Source organism: Sarcophilus harrisii, chromosome 2 (genome assembly GCF_902635505.1).
Source record: "Sarcophilus harrisii chromosome 2, mSarHar1.11, whole genome shotgun sequence".
Classification (NCBI taxonomy): Eukaryota; Metazoa; Chordata; class Mammalia; order Dasyuromorphia; family Dasyuridae; genus Sarcophilus; species Sarcophilus harrisii.
In genome coordinates this window covers 200,278,237-200,300,285 of record NC_045427.1, presented here as the reverse complement: position 1 = coordinate 200,300,285, position 22,049 = coordinate 200,278,237, and positions in this window count along the sequence as shown.

The window sequence follows — 22,049 nt, the reverse complement described above, 5'->3', positions numbered from 1 at the left end:
GTGCAAGGGATATGTTGTAAAAAATTAACCATGCATTTGTTCTGTCAATAAAAATGTTATAATAAAAAAAAAATCTATGTAAATTCTCCATCCTTAGAATTTAATGAACAGGTGGGCCTGTCTCAACTTGAGAATCCTTTTACGGTATTTCTTTTGAATAAAAATGAATTATGGCTCCCAGACTCTCCTCTCAAATGTGATTATTAGAGGTCACAAAATAGCAGAGAAGATTTCTAAATCTATCTTGCACCTGGATATATAGCTCCAGCTGAAAATTATGAGGAAGGGATTCCGTAAATAATAAAACCAAGGTTTCTCTGTAAACATAGCACCTGAAATTTAGTAATCCACATCAAACCATCCTCCTACTATAATGGATTCCCTTTGTCTTCTCCAAATGTCACTCAAGCATCTCCTAGATGCTTTGGCTCTGTTTGCTGAGATTTCCAACTTCATGCTTTTCTAATCCGAATTCCAGCAGTAGACTGTGAAAATGGAAGGAAAAGAAACTGGAATCTATAAGTTTCTAGGTTTTACATTAGTAGTACTAATTAGTAGTACTAACCAGTAATAACTGATTATCATGATCTGAAGTTGACTAATTTTCTGTGGTTTTCTTTTGGTGTTCCTCATTCTACTTCTTTTCTAGATTTCAGTCTTAAGGACTTCTGACCCACTTCCCTCCTCTTTTTCTTTCTCCTTGTATCTTTGAAATAATTGAAATATTGTGTCTTTAAAATAATAGGGATGCAAAATGTATTTTAAAGTAAGAATTTGCAAGGTTATTGATGTTTTGTACTGAGAAAGACCCTACCAAGCCTCATTTATTCTTGCCCCAACTATTAGCCAGTAATGTGCTAATAATATCACAAAATTAATTATTTTCTAGATAATAGTTTTAAGATAAGCAAACTTTCAGAACTTAGTCTATCTCAAACTGCTCTAGGTTATATTTATGTTTGTATGTGTTGCATCCTCCAACTAGCCATACAGAATTTAACTTTCTTAATATCAAGGATTATTTTGTTTGCATCTATGAATTCCCATAACCTAAAATAGCTCCTTGAACAGAATAACTACTTAAACAATTTGTTGACTGAATTGAAAAGAAAGGAAGGCAATTCTACTAAGGGAGGAAATTTATTTTTTTTAGTAAATTTATTTTTAAATGTTCCTCCTGCCATTCCCCATTCCCAAATGAACTAACACAAACAAACCAAAAAATTGGAGAGGAGGAAGAAAATTTTGATCATAAATGTTCAGTCCAAGAAAAAAAATCTTCATATTGGTCATGCCTCAAAATATATGGCTATATGAAATTTAAATTCATTAGCTCTCTGCCTGGAAGTGAGGATCATATTTCTACCCTAAGCATCTAGACTTGAGATTTATCACTGTAGTTTTCAGAGTTTTTAAGTTTTTCAAATTTGATTTTCTTTATAAAGTTCTTATTATATAAACTATTCTCATCATCTGCTAACTTTTCTCAATATCAGTTCATAGAGATCTACCTCGGCTCTCTGAAACTCTCCATTTCATTATTTTGATAGAATAATAATTTTCTGTTTATGGAATTTATATGATTCATTTATGTAGCAATTCCCCAATAGCAGTGGGCACTGTTTCCTCTTGCAATTTTTGGCTACTATGAAAAATATTACTATCTATTTAACTATCTATTTTGTGAATATAGATTTTTTTCTCCTTTGTTCTCTTTAGAGTACTGGCTTAGTAGAGGTATTTATGGGTCAAAGTATGTCCAATTTAGTAATTTTGTGGAAATTGATATCAATTCCTTTCCATAATCACTAGACAGTTTTCCACAATTCCATGCACAATACAATGATGTGACTCCTCCTTCAAAGAGACCTGTTTTGTGTAGCTTAGTAACAATTAGCTTGATTTTTGCTTTACATTAACTATAGACTCATTAATTTAGGCCATTCTGAATATAGAAAAGCATTATTGTGTGCAACTCATCAGGAGGACTTTGGTTCACTTCTTTTTGTTTTGTACTGAGTAATGATGTGAGCATGGAAACAAAACTCACCACTCTGCACCAGTTTTCTAATCAGCAAAATGTTGATAAAATGCTTCATATTACCATGAGGCCCAAATCAATTAATGTATGTAAAATGCTTTGAAAATATCAATTACTAAATAAAATAAAATAAAAAAGAAATATCAATTACTTTATAAATGCTGATTCTATTTAAATGGGAAGATTCCTGCATATAGAATAAAATCCCTCTTTGTGTTTGCCTCTTACTTCTCCTCTGAGAGAATGTAAGTTCTTTGAGGACAGAGACTTCCTAATGTGTTTCTTTCAGTCTCTTGAACCTAGCATAGCCATTAGGAAAGAGTAAGCATTCAATTAATGTTTGTTTATTGGTTGATGTGAGGACTATCTAAGGCACCTCAGATATTAGAATAGCATGGATTTTTTAATATAATACTGATACAATCACTAGTGATTAGAGAAATGCAAATTAAGACAATTCTGAGGTAACACTACATATCTCTAAGACTGACTAAACTGATAGGGAAAGACAATGATAAATGTTGGAGAGAATGCTAGAAAACTGGGACACTAACACATTGTTGATGGAATTATGAATTGATCCAATCATTCTAGAGAGCAATTTAGAACTATGACCAAAGAGTTATCAAACTGTGCATCCTCTTTGATCCAGCAATGTCTATTGATTCTATATCTCAAAGAGATCATAAAAAAGGGAAAAGGACCCACATGTGAAAAAATGTTGGTAGCAGTCCATTTTGTACTGGCAAGAAACTGGAACCTGAGTGGATGCCCATCCGTTAAAGAATGGTTGAATAAGTTAGGTATATGAATGTTATGAAATACTATTGTTCTATAAGAAACAATCATCAAAAGGGAAAAACAACGGGAGAGATTTTTAAAAAACAGAAGAGTGAACATAGCATATGTTGATTTACATTCAGGCTTCTCCGTTCTTTTTCTGGATGCAGATGGAATTCTCTGTCCAAAATCTATTGAGATTGCTATGGAACACTGAGAAGAACCAAGAGTTTCATAACTGATCATGGCACCTTCTTGTTATTACTGTATACAAGGCATTTCTTATTGTGCTTAATTCCAGTAGCTTATAATGGAGCGAGCCATCTGCATCCAGAAAGAGGATTATGGTGACTGAATGTGAATCATAATATAGTCCTTTTTGTTATCGTTTGCTTGATTTTTTCTTTTTTTCTTTTTCCCTTTTTGATCTGAATCTTTTTCTTATACAATATGATAAATATGGAAAAGTATATAAGAATTGCATGTATTTAACCTGTGTTGAATTATTTGCTGTCTAGGGGAGGGAGTGGGGAGATTGGAGGCAGAAAAATTTGGAAAGTTTTGCAAGGGTAAGTTTTGAAAACTATCTTTGCATGAATTTTTAAAATTAAAACTTTATTATTTTTAAATAGTGATTTAATATTTTAGGAGGAGACAAATTTGTCCAGAGACACTCTATCAGTTTTTCTAAAATTTAATTTAGATGGGCTCAATGTTATCAATCTGTTCGACTCATGTCTTTTTTATTACTGGGCTATTTTTTTTAAAGGGACACTGCTTTACATGTGAATCAGATCATTATCTATGATGTGTACATCACATAAATTGGAAATAATAAAATTAAAATTAAATCAGAGAAGTTTGGATGGGGGACACTCAGAGCAGCAATTATATTTAGCCACATTTCTCCATTCAATATAAAAGAGAATTACATGAACTTAAGTGGCATTTGCATCTGATGAGTTCTTCATATGACTGACTAAACACAAGATTCCCTATTCCCCTTTATTTCAGTGCAGTGCTTATAATAAAAAAAAAATTCAACAGGCCAGAGAGAGTGAATTAATACAGATAGGATTTCAGTTGCTTATTTATACTAGCACAACTCAGAAATAATGGCCATCTTTTCAAAAAGATAAGATGAAAGTACATTTAATTGGCAGACAACATTAGGCTACTATCAGTCTATTTTCCAATGACAAAGGCCCATTATGTGAAAAGGAAGCAAATAGGAGCCAACAGTAAAGGCAAAAGGCTGTCAATGTGCTTGTCCAGATTTATGAAACTTCCTTCAATATTTCAAGGTTCCTTGATTCTTGTCAGTTTGGATTCACTTTTGCTGGTGCAGATTCCAGCCCATCTGTGACTGACTTATTATTTCTTATTGTCAACTTCCATTTTCTGTAACTTTGTCCTATATTTTCAACTCCTCCTTTGGACTCTGCCACTTCATTCAAAAATCTGGTCCTGTCTGCTAGCTCTTATAGAAAGTCTTTAATGACTTCCATTTCTCTCACCTCATTTCTTCCCCCATAAAAATCATCCTATGGATACTTCATACATATTTACAGATGTATATATGTATTTATGTGTTTGTATGTTATATACTCCAAGAGTATATAACATGAATTATATTCACGAAGGCAGAAAATGTAGTATCTACAGCACCCAGAACAGTGCCCTGTATCTTGTTCATGCTTAATCAATGATATATTGATACGCCTTAGTAAGTATCTTTGTGAGTTACTTTGGATGAAGCATTGATTATTGTGCCCAATCTGGTAAAATCATTGAGCTTAATTAAACTAGTCTGCTAAAATACTAGGTATATACAAGAAAAAGAATATTGACTCTGGAATCATAAAATCTAGGTTCAAATCTTCTGACACTACCTGTATGACCTTGGATGAGTTACTAAGTCGGTTTTCTCATAGTTAAATGAGACTTGGTGTACATGACCTATGAATTCTGATTCAACACTACAGCTAATATTTTCACTTTTGTTGTTGTTTGAATTTTGTTTTCTTTCTCATTTTTTTATTTTTAATCTGATTTTTCTTGTAAAATATGATCATTGTGGAAATTATATATATATATACATACACACATACACCCCCACACACAAATATATGAAGAATTACACATTTTTAACATTTATTGAATTGCTTGCTATCTAGGGAAAGGAAGCAGAAAAAAATTGGAACACAATTTTGCAAGGGTGAATGTTGAAAATTATTTGTGCATATAGTTTGAAAATAAAAAAACTTCAAAAATTTAAAAAAATGAATTTGAATTTTAAAAAGAAAAACACACACAGTTCATCATAAGGACAAAGCCCTCCTAGATTATTAAAGCCTGTTAATCTTGCATTCTATTGGCATATTTATCAAATTCCAGTGACTTTCATATCATAATTGAGGAGGACTTCAATGGATAGTCAATAGAAATAGATATAGATGCATAAATACATATGTATACATGACTAATAATAATTTTGTAAAATTTTAAAATTTCCAAAATACTTTCTAGTTGTTAACTCATTTGATTCTCACAACAATCCTATGAGGGAGATATAATTTTTATTAAAATTTTAGAGATGAAGAAACTGAAGTTAAAAGAAATCAAGTGAATTACCCAATATGTCATGGTTATTAAGGATCCATGTTGAGATTCAAAAATGTCTTCCTAACTGCAAGTCCAGGGCACAAACCACAATTCCACATAACTACCTCATAACATAATATGTTGTAACATAGCATAATGTAATGAACATTTCATGAAGTAACATGACAGAAAAAATAATATAATCTAATTTAAAATGTGATGTTTAAATTGAATTAAATATTTAAAAAATCAAACTTCTTCAAATATCTAAATACTGGAAAGGAAAAAATATATAGCTGATAAAATTATCTCAAATCACTTAATATTCTTCCCATAAGAAATGCTTACTTTTTACAGATTTTATGAATAGAATTTACAAAGCTTTCAAATTCCTTAGAATCTTACTCTTGTTTTTTATCATACAATCAAGGTGGCTAATATCCTACCAATCAGAAAAGAAGGTATAGACTTGATGGTAGATTGTGCATATGTTTTATGTCCAGGGAATAAAGTTATTAAGATCAAGAAAGACTATCTTCAAGTTTACCACAGAGTATTCAATGTTTTAGCCACAGAAAATGGGAGAAATGACTTTCCAAATTAAAAAAGGATTATGATCTATAGCAGAAGAGGGGGTTTTCTCATGCTGAAAAGATGCTTGAAGCATTAATGTTGAAGCTCAACAGTAAGAAATTAGAATATAAAATTTTAAAAAATATTTTTACTTTAATGATACCTTTTATTTATATCACATTTATTTCCACATATCTGCATTTAATATACAGTGAGCTATTCATAATAAAAGTAAAGGATAATCACTGATTCTCAAAGCTGTCAGTGAGTTAAAGTAATGTCTACCCATAGAATGTGAAGACTTTCCTTGGCAAAATGGAAAGGTGAGAACAATTTGTTCCAACAACTGTGAAAATAGCTGAAGCAGGCACTGTGGTGCTCTAAAATTTTGGTTAGAAATCAAAGATGTAAAAGTCATTCACTCTATCATAAGTCATCATCAATTGTATTGACTTATTTTTTTGTCATTGGACCTCAGTGACTCTGGAAGAGAGAATGAGGTCGATGCCTTCAAGCAACTCTGTCTCACTTAAATCCAATTTATGAGTGAATCAAAAGGTATCAGCCATGTCATTTTAGCATTTTTTACCCACCTCAAAATCCTGAAAGGGGGGGAAATGATGAAACAGCAGGTGTGAATATCCTAGGAATTGCAATTAGAAGCTTATATGTAAATGACCCATACTATAGACTCCTCTTCTCACTGAACTGAAGTAGCAGTGGGATTTTTGCAATTAGAACTTATCCAGTCAACAAATTCATATGTTTCCCAAAAGGAATGAATGACAATTTCATGAGAAAATAATTAGCATTTACCTGAAAATGCCATGTCATGATCAACAGTGTATATGCTCCCATCATGACAATCTTTGATGAAGTAAAAGAAAAATTTTCATGAAAATCTAGAAACCTTCATCATCAGTGTACCTGTGATAGAGACTTCTAAGTTTGCATTGGTCTAACTAACTAAAGCCAGAAACATTGCACCTTGATCCCAGTGTATTGATATTATTTCGGTCTTCTTTAAATATGAAGGACAACAATCATTTTAATGATATTGTTCTGAACCTCAAATAAGGCTCAATATGTCCCTTCAAAATCTATCAGCAGTGCTAGTTAGAATCTTCCTAATATTAATTTTATTATTTTTATTTCCCTCAATATTAACTAATAAACACTGGTTAGCATTTAAAGAGGGACATTTTTTAAATGATATAGCAAGAGCTAAGCACAAAAAAAAAAAAAAAAAAAAAAAAAAAAAAAAAAAAAAAAAAAAAAAAAAAAAAAAAAAAAAAAAAAAACTTGGGGATAATCTACCTTATAATGTCCAGGCTAGCTCCTGGAGGGCCTCAGGATCAGTCAGAGTTAGGATAAATAAAAATTCTTGGTCTTTAGAGGGAGAAGTGAAGGAGGCAGGCGAGCTTGCCAAAGACATATCCTGGATTATGGAGTCCAGATTTTCCAGCTTCTCTCCTCCTCATCCTGCAGCCAAGTGAGTCTAACATCTCTCTCCCAGCCCTCCAATCTTTATGTACAAGTATCTCACTACGAAAACATTCAGCAAACACCAATGATGAGGAGAACCATCACATCACCATCTCATCTAAATATGTATATAGAGCCATTATCTCACATGGAATAAGTAATTAGCCTTAAGTGTTCTGTTGTCTGATTCAAGCATACCTTTTCAGCCCTCTACACTACCTCTCTAACATTTCTTCAAGGAGAGTAGTAGTTAAACAAATTGTTTTAAATATTCTTCTCATCATTTACTTCTATATATGACATAAGTGATAATGTGTTTTCTGCCCCTGATTTTGCAAAAGAAAAAAAAATGACATTTCAACTTCTGGATCTAGTACATTCCTCATCAACACTGGTTACTACTTGGACTACACAACTATGGTTGCCAATGAACTTTGCCATGAACTCCTGTCATTGGACTTTCAATGGTTCTTCTGGTATTTTCAAAGCTCCAAAGATCAGAATATGGTCCCTTCCATTTCTAATACTCATTTACTTAAGATCAGGAAAGAAGAAATAAACTAGGGATAGAAGAAACATAGGTATCATGTGTTCCTAATCACATGGGGGAAGATAGATGCAGTAACACTTGGCTATGATAGTAATGATCCTTTGCTCTCTACCCCAAGAGTCACAGCATTTCTTCCTCCTTACTCAAAAGCTACCTAGAAGAGAGGGAAATTGAATCCCTACTTTGAAACTGTTTAGAAGTTCACTGAGTTCTGGCTTAGTAGTCAATTAAAATGTTTTATTTTGTTTACTCTACAGTAAGCGGATGAAAAGGAGACCATGGCTCTATATGTTGCAATCAAAGATAGAGGTTCATCATGCCCCTGATGGGGGTTGACGGCAGTCACTACTCACTGCATGCTTGAAGAATTGAGCCCTTATCATCTAGTCCTCCACTACATGAGCTTTCCTTAACAGAAAGGAAGAGAATTTTAGAACTGAATTGGGGGCCATTACATTCAGCCCTTTCAAGTGTTCTACCATATATCTCGATATCCCAAATATCTCTAGTATCATTTCCCAAACTTTTTTTTTTCTTTTTAGTTCCTTATCTCCATTTTTGTTAAAATCCAAAAAGTACACATGGTAAAATAAACATATGTTTGGTGCTGAATAAATTCAATAAAATTGAATGGGAACTTATTCTTATGAGCTTTCTCAGAGACAAATCATGAAATCAGAAAAAGGTATGGATCCTAATGAGTCTTCAGTAGCTGAAGATTCCACCTTTTGTTGTGTGTAGAAGCAAAGGAGAATGAAAAGGTCAAGAGGAAAAGAAACAGGAAAGGAAAGGAAGGAAAAGAAGTAGAACAGCAGATGTCATACTCTGGAAGTTAGAACCTCTAAGATAAAGAGGAAAATGCTATGAGATCAAGGCTCAGGTTCAGTCTCACTGATTAGTGGGTAGATAGGGATTAACTTGATGCCATAGAAGACTAAGGCAAGAAGTTCATTCAAGGATAAATTATTTTCTTCCTGAAAAGGATAAGGAGAGAAGGGATACAAGGCTACTCTGATTTCTTCAGAGAAGGAGGTAAGTACGATTATATCTATTTGCCTACACTCCAAATATTGCTAATCTACTGAAATTGTTTTAGGTGCAAGTCTTTTTCTTGATTGCTATCCTTTAAAAAGGAAGATTCAAGCTTAGTTCCAATCAAATACTTGCTAAGGAAAAAAAAAACCTCAAAGAGTGAATAGCAAATATATCCACTTATCCAAGACAATAGTAAACAAATTGTAAAGACATTAAAAAGTTTAGAATATACCACCCAAAACAAAGAATGAATGAATTTTCCAATAGAAGGAAGGCTGTTTCAACTTGACTAAGAGTCCCATATTTCATCCAAAAGGAAAATCCCTAAAATTTCTTACTGAGGAAAGTGGGAAATGAGAGATATGTTGAAACACAATCTTCCTGCATGTCTTCCATTTTGTGAAGATTTTTGCTTCTTTTTCTGAAATATGGAATGTTTCTTTTTCTGTCAAAGATATCATTCTTTTTCCAAATTCTCCTATCAACTCTACTCCAAGCAAAAGCAATCGTTTTTGAGTCATCCTTCTCCAAACCTTTGATACTATTATTCTAAGAATGAGTGGAATAAAAATACATATCATCCAACTTTAAAAGATATTTCACAAGCAAATCCACTAGAGGGAAAATCTTTGAAAAACACTTCTCCAAAGGATGATTCATTTCAAAATGTAATAACATTTAAAGAGTGCTTACTATGCTCCCAGCACTATGCTAAGTACTTTATAATTATTATTTTATTTGATCGTCATATGAATTCTGGGAGGTAGGTGCTACAATTATTCCCATTTTGTAAACGAGAAAAGCAAGACAAAAAGAGATTATGTGATCTCTTCAGAGTCACACAGTATCTGAGGTCAGATTTGAAATTGTGTTCCTTACTACAGGGTTGGCACACCGTTGTGCCAACTCTATGGAATCAGAATTTGGAAAATAAGAGGCTTTCCCCAAATGACAAGTAATTAAGGGATATGAACATGGCTCAAAGAAAAAATAAAAGGGATGTACAACCATATGAAAAAAATCTCCAAATCATTATTAAAATAAATGCATTAGAAACAGAATAAATACTAACAATTATACAGATCAAGAAAGAATTCCTCCATAAGTAGAACCTAAATTGAGCCATTAAAGGAAGCAAAGGTATGAAGGAAAAAGATGAAACGTTGTTTGGAAAACAATAAGCCAGATTAGCTATAATGCAGAATGTAAGGAAAGAAATAATATGGGAAAAATCCAAAAATTAAATCAGGCTGTGAAGAGTTTTAAAAACTAAACTAAAGAATTTATTTTAGAGGCAACAGGAAGCCAATGGAGATTCATGGTTAGGACAAGAGCAAAATTAAACATTTGCTTTAGAAAGATTATTTTGGCACCTATTTGGACAATGGATTGAAGTGAGTAAAGAAAGACCAGAAGCACAGAGGCCATTTATAAGGACTTGATAGTCCTTTTTATAGATTAGAAGAATCTGAACAAGGGTGATGGGTGTGGGAGTAGAGAAAAGAGTATAAGTGTACACATAGGATATCTCTAAAGGGGATAATGTTTGGAGTAGGTCACTTTTTTGTTCTTTCTTACCCATTTCCATGTTGATACAAATAAAAAGTAGATTAAAAAGAAAATTAAATACAGACTAGAAAAGAAAAAGAAACCTCAAATAGGCAGCCTGAAAATGCATGGTAAAGGTAGAGACAGTCACCAATGATATGGTTAATGATATGGTTATAATCACAGAATATTATAATACTAGAAGAATACTTAAGATTCACACTGTCCAGTTCATCAAAATAAAGATGAGGAAATAAATCCTAGATAAATTAATTTATTTATACAAAGCCCATCTACAATCATTTATTAAGTGTTCACTGTATTGCAGGTACTGTAATAAGCAAAACAGCTAATTAGTAGGAGAAGCAAGATCAGATTCCAATAGTCCCTAGACCTAGTTCTTTCTGCTTTTCACTATTCCACTTAGACAGTGGGGGTTTGTGTGATGTTTGTGTGAAGAAGACTCCTTCCTCCCCACTCAATTGTTATAAGAATCACTCTGCCTATCATTCAGGTCCAGGATAATCATTATGGTTCCTTCTTGTGGGATAGCTACCTGTATATGTGTCTAAAGACACAGTCAGACACACATGAACAAATTAGTTAAAAAAATATTGGGTATTTACAACCATTTTTAGTTGTAAAACTAAAGAATATCATTGGGGGAAGAATATCATTGCAACATTTTTTGTGAATATGTTTCCTCCAGAGAAGGAGGAAATATTTGTAGAAGTGTAGTTGCCATAACAACTGCCTGCTGGCAATCACTTCATCATCATTTCTAACGTTTTAGTTCCCATGACAACCAAATACACTTAACATTGTCTCTAAATACCTTCCCTAGATATTTTTTCTTGCCTTTTCTTTCATTTTATACTCGAGAGGATCAAGGTTATCTAGATACATTTAAAATAAGAATCTATCAAAGACAAATATTTATTATAAAGAAATGATTTTAATTATGCATAATACATGGTAGCTTCCTTCCAGCATTCATGTTCCTGCACATTTATCAGGAGGTTTTAAGTAAATTTACTTAAAAACTTACTATGGAACTTCTTTCTACGTCACTAGCACAGACTGCCCAAAGGAAAGCATAACTTATCTCAAGACAAAAATGCAACTTTGTCTTTTATATCACTATTTCAAAAGAAATAAAAGACAGAGTGCTGGTCATATAGAAAATCAATCAGGAGCGGAGGCTTATAAGTCAAGAGACTACACACTTGTGGATGCTGATGAAAAGATTTCTGATCTTCATTTTCTTAACCAGTGCTGACACTTATTCTCTCCCCTTCTCTCTCTCCCTCTCCCTCTCTTCCTCTCTCTCTCTCTCTCTGTCTTCCTTTCTCCCCTTTCTCTCTCTCTCCTTCCCTCTCTTTGTCTCCCTCTCCCTCCCTCTTTCTCCCTCTCTTTCTCTTCCTCTCCCTCCCTCTCTCTCCCTCTCTTTCTTTTCCTCTCCCTCTTTCTCCCTCTCTCTTCCTTTCTCTCTCTCTCCCTCTGTCTCCATCTCCACCTCCTCTCTCTGTCTCTGTCTCTCTGAATCTCTAACTTTATCTCTGTCTCTCTTTCTTTGTCTCTCTTTCTCCGTCTCTCTCTCCTCTCTCCCCCTCTCCTCTGCTTCATCTACCAAGGTAATTCACCTTTTCAAATCAATCAACTGTAAAAGGCAGCTAGAATGAAAAGATAAATCCAGCATTCTCTTTCATCAACAAGTTCTGATTCTATTAGGAAAAACAAAAAATCCACAAGTACATATTGATCATATAAAAAGTAAATATAATGTAATACAGAAGAGTAACAGAAGCTTAGTCAATCAAAGAAGATCTCGTTTAGGAGGCTGTTGAGATCTAAAGAAGGCAAAGGAACTGGAACATGTTGTACCCGGATTACAATAATGGATAATAATTCTGGAAAGGCAGGTTGAAAATCGTACATGAAGAATGGTGAATTAATTTTTCCCTTCTCTAATCTTTTGCTAATTTCCCAACAAACACATCTCCTTGTGATGGAAATCAATGAGATATTGAAATTCAATTTATAGGTTCTTACTTTAGTAGTGACTTGGTAAAGACATTTAGTTGGTATATTCATAGAGGGGTTAGATGGGTTTATCATATGTCAGAATCACTGTTCTAAAATCCTGACAATCCTATTTGGAAATGACAGTGCTTCCAATTAAGCCAACTTCCAAATTTCTCCTTTTTAAGTTGCTCTTGGAGATACCTTGGAAGTTGCATATATACTTTTATATGCAAATAAACTATGTATTTGTCTAATGATTTCAAATTTGAGAGGAACATTAATGATGATCATAAATCATCTGTGATTCAGTAAATAAAGCCTAGCAATTTGTTGAAGGCATGAATTGTTTGGCTTACTTGGCCAGGATAATACCAATACTAAAAATTAGAAGTAAATATTAGAATAGTAAATATTAGGATACAAATTTGGAACTTTGACCAAAGGACTTACAAACTGTGCATACCCTTTGATCCAGCAGTCTCTCTACTAAGTCTGCTTCTCAAAGAGATTATAATAAAGAGGAAATGACCCACATGTCAAAAATTGCTTTTAGCAGCCCTTTTGGTAGTGATGAGGAACTAGAAACTAAGTGGATGCCAATCACTTGGGGGAATAGCTAAATAAGTTATGGTATATTCAACAACAATACTATATGATGATCAATTCTTATGGATGTGGCCATCTCCAGCAATTAGATGAACCAAATCAGTTCTAATAGAGCAGTAATGAATTGAACCAGCTACACCCAGCGAAAGAACTATGGGAGATGACTATGAACCATTACATAGAATTCCCAATCCCTATATTTTTGTCCTCCTGAATTTTTGATTTCCTTCGCAGGCTAATAGTACACTATTTCAAAGACCAATTATTTTTATACAGCAAAATAACTGTAAGGATATGTATACTTATATTGTATTTAATTTATACTTTAACATATTTAACATGTATTGGTCAACCTGACATTGAGGGGAGAGGATGGGGGTAAGGAGGGGAAAAATTGGAACAAAAGGTTTAGCAATTGTCAATGCTGTAAAATTACCCATGCACATAATTTGTAAATAAAAAGCTGTTAAAAAGTTATCTGAAAAAATAATAAGTTATGGTATATTAATGTTATGTAATATTATTGTTCTATAAGAAAAAAATCAACAGGATAACTTCAGAGAGACCTGCAGAGAGTTACATGAACCGATGCTAAATGAAGTGAATAGCACTTCATTGTATTGTACAGGAACATTGTACATAGCAACAGCAAGATTATACAATGATCAGTTCTGATGGACATGGCTCTTTTCAACAGAGAAATGATTCAAACCAGTTGTAATGTTGTTGTAATGAAAAGCCATCTGTAACCAGAGAGAGGACTGTGGGAACTGAATGTGAATCATAGCATAGTATTTTCACATTTGTTGTTATTTTCTTGCTTGTTTTTTTTTTTCCCTTTCATTTTTTTTTTCCTTCATCTGATTTTTATTGTACAGCATGACAGATGAGGGAATGTGTTTAGAGGAAGTATACATGTTTGCTTATATTGTATTGCTTGCTATCTTAGGGAGGGAGGGAAAAAAAGGAAGGAGGAAGATGGATATGAATCACAGAGTTTTGCAAGGGTGAATATTGAAGGATATATTTGCATGCATTTTGAGGAATGAAAAACCATTATAAAAATAAAAATAAAAGTAATGTATTTTTTTAAGTTAGATGTAACTATATGGTATAGTGAACTATAGTTTTTATTTATTTATTTATTTTGCTGAGGCAATTGGGATTAAGTGACTTGTTCAGAGTAACATAGCTAAGAAGTGTTAAGTGTCTGAGTCCACATTTGAACTCACTTTAGGGCTTTGCTCTATAGACTGTACCAACTAAGTGCCTCAATGTTTTTTTAAGTTAAAAATAAAATAGAGAATACAGCAGCTTCAAAAAAAAAAAAGGAATTAGGAGGCAAACTCAGATTTTTCTGATTTCAAACAAGGCACTAGTCCATTGGACTTTGTCAGCTTTCCTCTTTCATGTCTTTAATAACCATGCCAAGAGTACACTAAGCCATCTACAATCACCTGAAAAAAATACATATTTCTCTAAATCTGACATTAGTGACTTAGTCATGTCTATATCCATGATTTTCAGTGCACTTGCTACTCTGGTAGCTTATCTTTGTTCATTTGATTCCATTATTCTATTTTACACACAAAAAGTGCTATCAGCTATTCAGTTTTTTAAAAATAAAATTAATGACAGCAGATTTGATTTTGTAACTATTTCACAAAAACATTTGAATTTTTGAAGACAGCATAGTTAGCTATAGTCAGAGTTAGGAATCATTACTCTGTTTTTAGAAGCTCAAATCAGAATCTATGTACCGATTTAATTATCTGTTATACATTATTCAAGAGTAGGGATATAGACATTTGTTGTTCAACTTGTAGGACTATGTAAAGATTCTGTACTTCATTTGTTAGTCATATCTCATCTGAGTCTACATATCAAGGTTAGTTTAGAATAAAAGAATTTGGATGAGGAAATATCTCCAATGATCTTCATCCTTCTGCAATAAAAATGCTTCTCAACTTCCCTATAGGAAGGGTTAATTTTACTCTTACTATTGAAGATAAAAAATATTAACCAGATTCTAAAAAGACAAAGTAAATCAGAGAAGAGCCCAGGGTAAGAACTCACACTCTTCATCTTCTACTCAACATAACCACAATATCATGGTTATGTTTTATTGTTGGCTTTTTTCATCAGACTGTCAATAGATCAATAAGCATTTTAAGTGGCTGCTACGTGTACATTGTTGTAGGTACTGTTGTCACAAGAGATTGTACTACACTGGATTACTTTCAAAGGTTCAAAACACCTAGAAGACCTTGCAGAGTAAGACACTCACTGTTGAGGGGAATCAATCTTCACAAAGAAAGGAATAGCAACACTTTACCTGTAATATCTTGACTGGCTCTCTGGAGAATCTTGGGACCAGCCCTGATCTTAATGGAGAAGTGCAGGAAGCAGGAGAGCAACCAGGAGGATGGTCGAAGATGGAATATCTCATTTCCAGTCCTCTGGGCCCTTAAATACCTCAATATGATTACATCATTACAGCACACTAAGTATGTGTGAACTAGAGAACTATCATTTCATTAATCATACTGAGTTAACACCCTGCTGTAAGTAATCTTTGTTTCAAGTATACTTTTCTAAGAGTTCCCCAATATCTGCGGTCCCCTACATTTATCATGCAAATTTCCTCTTCTGCCTAAAGTATAGTACCTATTCCTGATGATACTGGGTCTGATCAGTGCAGAATGCAATAGCCTTCGGCCTTTGTTGTTCCTGGAAGCTGACTCTATTAGTGCATTATCACATTAGCTTTTATGGCTGCCATTGCTTATGCATATAGGTTGCATTATTTTAAACTTCTGTTATTCTTTATTGCAGCTGTTATTTATCCATGCCTCTCTCATCCTGTAATTTTGATTTGTATAATCAAGAGAAAACTTTCACATGTATAGCTGTTGTATTTCATGTTCTTATATTTGAGTCTATCAAGACCTCTTTTGGATTTTGTCTCTGAAATCCTGAAAGTTAGCTATCACCATATACTGCTCTTCTGTCATCTGGAAATTTGATAAGCATGTCATTTCTGCTATGATACAAATATTAAAGTGTGTTACTGGAGAGGATTTAGATGTAACTGATGTAATCTACTACTAGAGAGTAAGAAAACATGTAATGTCCTTCTTCAAGCTACAATTTGCTATTTGATCATTTTTCTATAGTGTGCAATTCTTGGGGACCCTTTTGGGTTTTTCTTGGCAAAGATACTGGAGTGATTTAGGTTTCCAGATCATTTTACACATGAGAAAACTATGTCAAACAACATGAAGCAACTTTCTCAGTGTCACATAGTAAGTGGCTGACTGGATTTTAAATCATTTCCTGATTCCAGGGCTAGAACTCTGTCCATTTTGTCACCTAACTTCTCAAGCCACAGTACATAAGGTAATGACACACATCTATAACACCAAAAGCCATTTCCTACTATGCAAATGAAAAAGATTATGAAAAAAGTGTTTTCTAAAGAAGAATTAAAATTATGTATGGCCATAGGAAAACATGTTCCGAAACTCTATTAATAGAAATAAAGAAGAATTTAAAAATAACTTTCCCTGGATCATGCCAAGAGATTATAAGAAATTTAACAAAAAGAAATCATCCTTATTTCAAACCAAGCCTTTATCTATCAGACTGCATAGTTTTTATCCTTGCCCCCTCTCGACATTAGGCAGTCCCTCATTCTAGCCAAGCTGGGTTTATTTCTATTTTTTTGCACATGACACTACTCCATCTCACATCTTTCTTCCTGTCCATCCTGTCCTTCCATAGAATCCCTCTTTACTTTAAGACACAGTTTAAGCTATAGTTCAAATGCTATCTTTTGATTAAAGCCATTCTAGGTAACACCTCCCAAATATTAGGCTCTTTTCTCTCAAAATACCTTTTAAAATTTACATATATATATATATACACGCACTCATATATTTGTATTTGTCATCTTTATAATTTATACATTCTTATATGTAGTTATTCTCTCTCCCACTGAAATGTAAAGAGATAGTTTCATATTTGTATTTAAAAAACAATAAATACTTGTTGATTCATTGCCTGATTAATTCCAGAAAATATTAAGTACTTTTGACTATACCAGTATCAAATTCAATTATCATGATCCAAATAGCTATAGCATCTCAGGGAAATAAAAGTGTTCACAACCTCTACTGTATTTTCACTGGCTATATCCCAAATCTAAAGTTCTTTCCTCGTCTTGACCTCTTGGCTTTTTTCAAGTTTCAACTGAAATCCTACTTTTTACAAGAAGCCTTTACTTTTTGTAATGCTAGTATCTTCTCTCTAAGGTTATCTAAGATTTTTCCTGGATATCCTGCTTATATTTAGGTTTTTTTTTTCATATTGTCTCTACCATTAGACCATGAACTTCCTGAGGGTCATACTCTTTAGGGAATTCTTTATACCCTCAGCTCTTAGCACAGTGTCTGACATGTCTAGCAAGCACTTAAATTCATATGTAGTTGACAATGTTGCTGTCATTGTTGCTGTTATTGTTATTGTTGTCATTTGTCTTTTGTGATTCTGAGGCAGGGAGACAAAGCAGAATTCAAGAGTCAGTGTTATTTGTAGATAATTGAAAAATCAATCTATGAGAAACTACAAAGGGACCTAAATTCAGTTCTCAGCTTTGTCACTTGCTATGTGACTTTGGGTACATAGCTTAATTTTTCTGTATGTTAGTATCTTCATGAAACAATCAATACACAAATTTAAAGCTTCTATAAATGAGAGAATTGGAATGAATATTTTAAAATCCCTTTCAAATCTAAATCTACCATCATAATCATATCCTTACCGATGCTTTTATACCTCTGAATCATTCTAAGATATCTTGGGATTTACTGACTCAATTTCTTTCTTAAAGACCAGACCTTAAACCAAAAACATTCTTATTCTAATTGGCCACCAAACGATCTCAGGCCAAAACCCATTTGGTTCTTGTTTGGATCTTGATTAATTCAGATTGAATGCAAAACAGTCATTTCTGCTTTGGCCAGAAGCCCTGAGGATCTTCTGCTCCCAGATTCATTCATTCATTCATTCATTCATTTAGATTTTTTGGACTTGGTGAAATAGGAGATTCTTTGCCTCAGTTGCTACCCAGCCTTAGTTAATACCTAGTCTTAGTTACTAAATGGGTCTAAGTGAAACCTCTTGCGGATAGTAAATTTAAAAAGCTAGGATCTCCCATTTCATTCAAGAACATCTTTAGTCTTCTTCATCTATATCTTTATATCTTGCCTGGACCTAGATGGTTCTGGAGGGAAAATTAAGGCAGGTGACCTTGCATAGATGTCCCTCATTTAATTCCACTTCACTAGAATGCTATGGCACCATGTCCCTGATGTCATGATGCTCTTTGGAAACAAAGGACAAACAACAAGAAGACCAATAACATCACAAGGTAGTGTCTTGATGTTCATAAATTGAATTTAAGTCAGATAGAATTGTACAATATCATCAGTCTCTTTGTCAGAGTTATTGAACTGCAGTAGCAAGACAAAAATCAGGAAATGACCTGGATGCAGTGGATGACCATAAGATCTTTAAATTTGATCATGTAGTTCATTGCTGAAATGAACATGTCCACACCACCACTGAGGATACTTAGAAAAAATTTTTCTGTTCTAGGCAGAGGAGAAATCCTGAATATATAGCAACAACTGGATTATCTTTTTAAATGAGGTTGAAAATGAGGTTAATATTTTGTAGAATATGGAAGAAATCTATAGGTAATAGAATTCTCTATCCTTTCCTTTTTATTATTCTAAGTTTATTTTTTCTAAATTCAAGGAAAAAGAAAAGTTATCATTTTTAAAAGTTGATATGTTTCAGAAGACTGAAGCGTTTTTGTTAAAAAATGTATTTTTTTTCTTAGACTAGTTTATTCACACTCCACATGAAGATGTGAAGAATGTGAAAGGTGTTTAATACTTGCCAATTGTCCCTATGCTTTCACATAAGCCAGTATTATATTCTTCCTATGAAAGTAACATAACTGAAAATACAATAAATGTATAATAATTTATTATGTATGTATATGTGTACAAAATATGCTTATATCTTATGTGTTTTCTTCATCTGAAAATGGTTAATTGGTAAGGAAAATTATAGAACCTTTTCTTTCCTTTGAACTTTTTTCTTTGGCAAAAGATTAATAACATTTTAAAATCTTAAATACCAAATTCCCCATGACTTAATTAATGATATTAAAGGATTAGAAACAAGATTAAATAATGAGTCCATGGGATACCATTTAAATATCATTTTGGCTAAGTTATCTGGATTTGTTGACTGAGGTAAGATATGAATTGAGACACAATATGAGATTTGATCTCAAAAATTAGATTAAATCCAGGATTAAGTATTTACAGTTATACATGTAATTTCAACTTTTAAAGTAAGTACCTAAAAGAAATGCCCTCCATGTTTTTTTCAAATTATCCTTCATAGCAATATTTGATTAACTTTAATTAAACCTTAAGTGTTGATTTGGTATCATGGGAATTCTATGGTAGACAATTCCAAGTTATTTTTGGTTGAGAGTTCAAATCCAAGAATTCCTGGGTCATCATGTATGAGTGGAAAAAGGTCATTGCAATATGCAAAGAAAAACACTTGGATAATATAGTCCTTGTAGTGAGGACAGAAACTTAAATAATGTAGCCTAAGGAGAAGTTTCTACACCATTAAGAACATCTTATCACACATTCAGCAATTTTCTTCTATTTTCAGTCGACACTAATATTTATAAAACTCACAGAATTTAAAACACTATTCAGTAGCTGAATTTCTGTTCTTAATGACACTTTAGGATTCTTTTTGTCCTTATATAATACATTTCAGTAATCTGATATATATTTCTTTTGTTTACTAATGTATGTTTCAATATAATGCTAAATTCTAAGTATATTCTATATATTCAATCTATGCTTTATATATTGAATCATACTTTAAATCATGTGACAACTTGTTATCTAATGCTTCATTAAAATAAATACATTAGATTGACCAAATTTAAATTATTTTTTCTACTTATATTTCAGATTAATGAAATTTTATCACATTTATCCTAATGGTGTCTAACTGGTTTAAATCACTGTCTCTGTCTCTGTTTCTGTTTCTCTCTCTGTCTCTGTCTTGCTCTTTCTCTGTCTGTCTCTCTTTCTCTCTGTCCCTGTCTCTCTCTCTCTCTCTCTCTTTCTCTGTCTGTCTGCTGTCTTTCTCTCTCTGTGTATGTCTGTGTCTATGTATCATTGATTTCTCTCTGTCCCTTTCACTATTTTTGTCTCTCTCTCTCTCTGTCTCTTAATAACACTACATATATATATATATATATATATAATCTTCATATATCAGTATCGACTTCTTTTTTCAAAAAAGCATGACATGTTTTATATACATCAGTAACCATTGCTTTTTAATATATATTTACACATATAGCTCATTAGAAATATTAGTGTCTATCCCTTTTTAAAAGCATAAATATATGCTTTTATACATACATATAAACATATGTTTTTAAAAAGGTATAGATACAAAAAAATAATATTATAAGATGGATAAAGAATGCAGATTACAAAGATGTAACAATTACAGTCACACAGATGATTCCCTCAAATCTAGCTGGTTCGGGGGCGGAGCCAAGATGTCGGAGAAGACACACGCAACTTTCTAAGCTCTTCTCTTACCCTCTTTATCAATATTATATCGAGCCTCAAAAATGTCTTGCTTGGGCATTGAAAGAAAGTAGAACAACTCACCGGCCAAAAAAATCTGCGTTCCCAAAAAGGTTGGTTCCCCAGGGGGAAGATCGGCCAGACGGGAGAGGTTGGGTTCGAGGAGGTCTCAAACGGAGGGTGAAAGAGATTCAGCCCACCAGCCCCAACCCCATTTTCCCTTGGGGAGTTTGTCCTGCAAGCAGGAGGACCAGCCCGGGTTAGCTCAATCTGCGTAGTGGGGAGCCGGTTGGGGCCATAGACCCAGGGCCACTTGCATTGGGAGACACTGGGGCAGGTTGGGGGTCTGCGTCTGGTCATGCCTACCACAGTCCCAAAGAGGCCCCGGCCTGGGGGCAGTGCACTTTACCCCTTAGTCTTTGCCCAGGGAATGCAATCCCCAGCCCTACTAAGCCGTTTGATAGCTTGGCCAGTGCTGAACCACTTCCTGTTGGGGAAGGAAAACTCTACCAGAGCACTTTAACTGGAGCCGGAAATCGGTTTACATCTTTCCCTGTCCAGAGGAAGTGGTAACCGCCTTGTTTAGAGACTACCCAAAGGCTTTAAAACAGAATAAAAAGATGAAAAGAACCATCAGCATCTTCATCAGAAAAGAGCAGGTCAAAACCTGAAGGACCTCAAACAGCAAAATGCATCAGACTGTCCTCCTCTACATGATGCTCTCAAGAAGAGACCAATAAAAGTCTCAAAAGAGGTTAGAAGATAAATGGGGAAAGGAAAGAGAAGGCTTCAAAGGCAACAACCCTGAAATACAAATTAAAATAAAAAAAATCTCAGGAAAGTAAGGAAAATTGGAAAAATAAAAATTCACTAGAAAATAGGATTTGGAATTGAAAAGACAAAGAACTCCAAGAAAGTAGATCGTAATTGAAAAGAAATTCACTAAAAAAAAAGTGAAATGGAAAAAAATTCAAAAAAAAAGTCAAAAAACCAATTGGACATATACAGAAAAAAGTAAAAAGCTAAGGAAGAAAATAATTCTTTAAAATTAGAACTGAAAAATAGAAACTAATGATTCATTAAGACAAAGAATCAG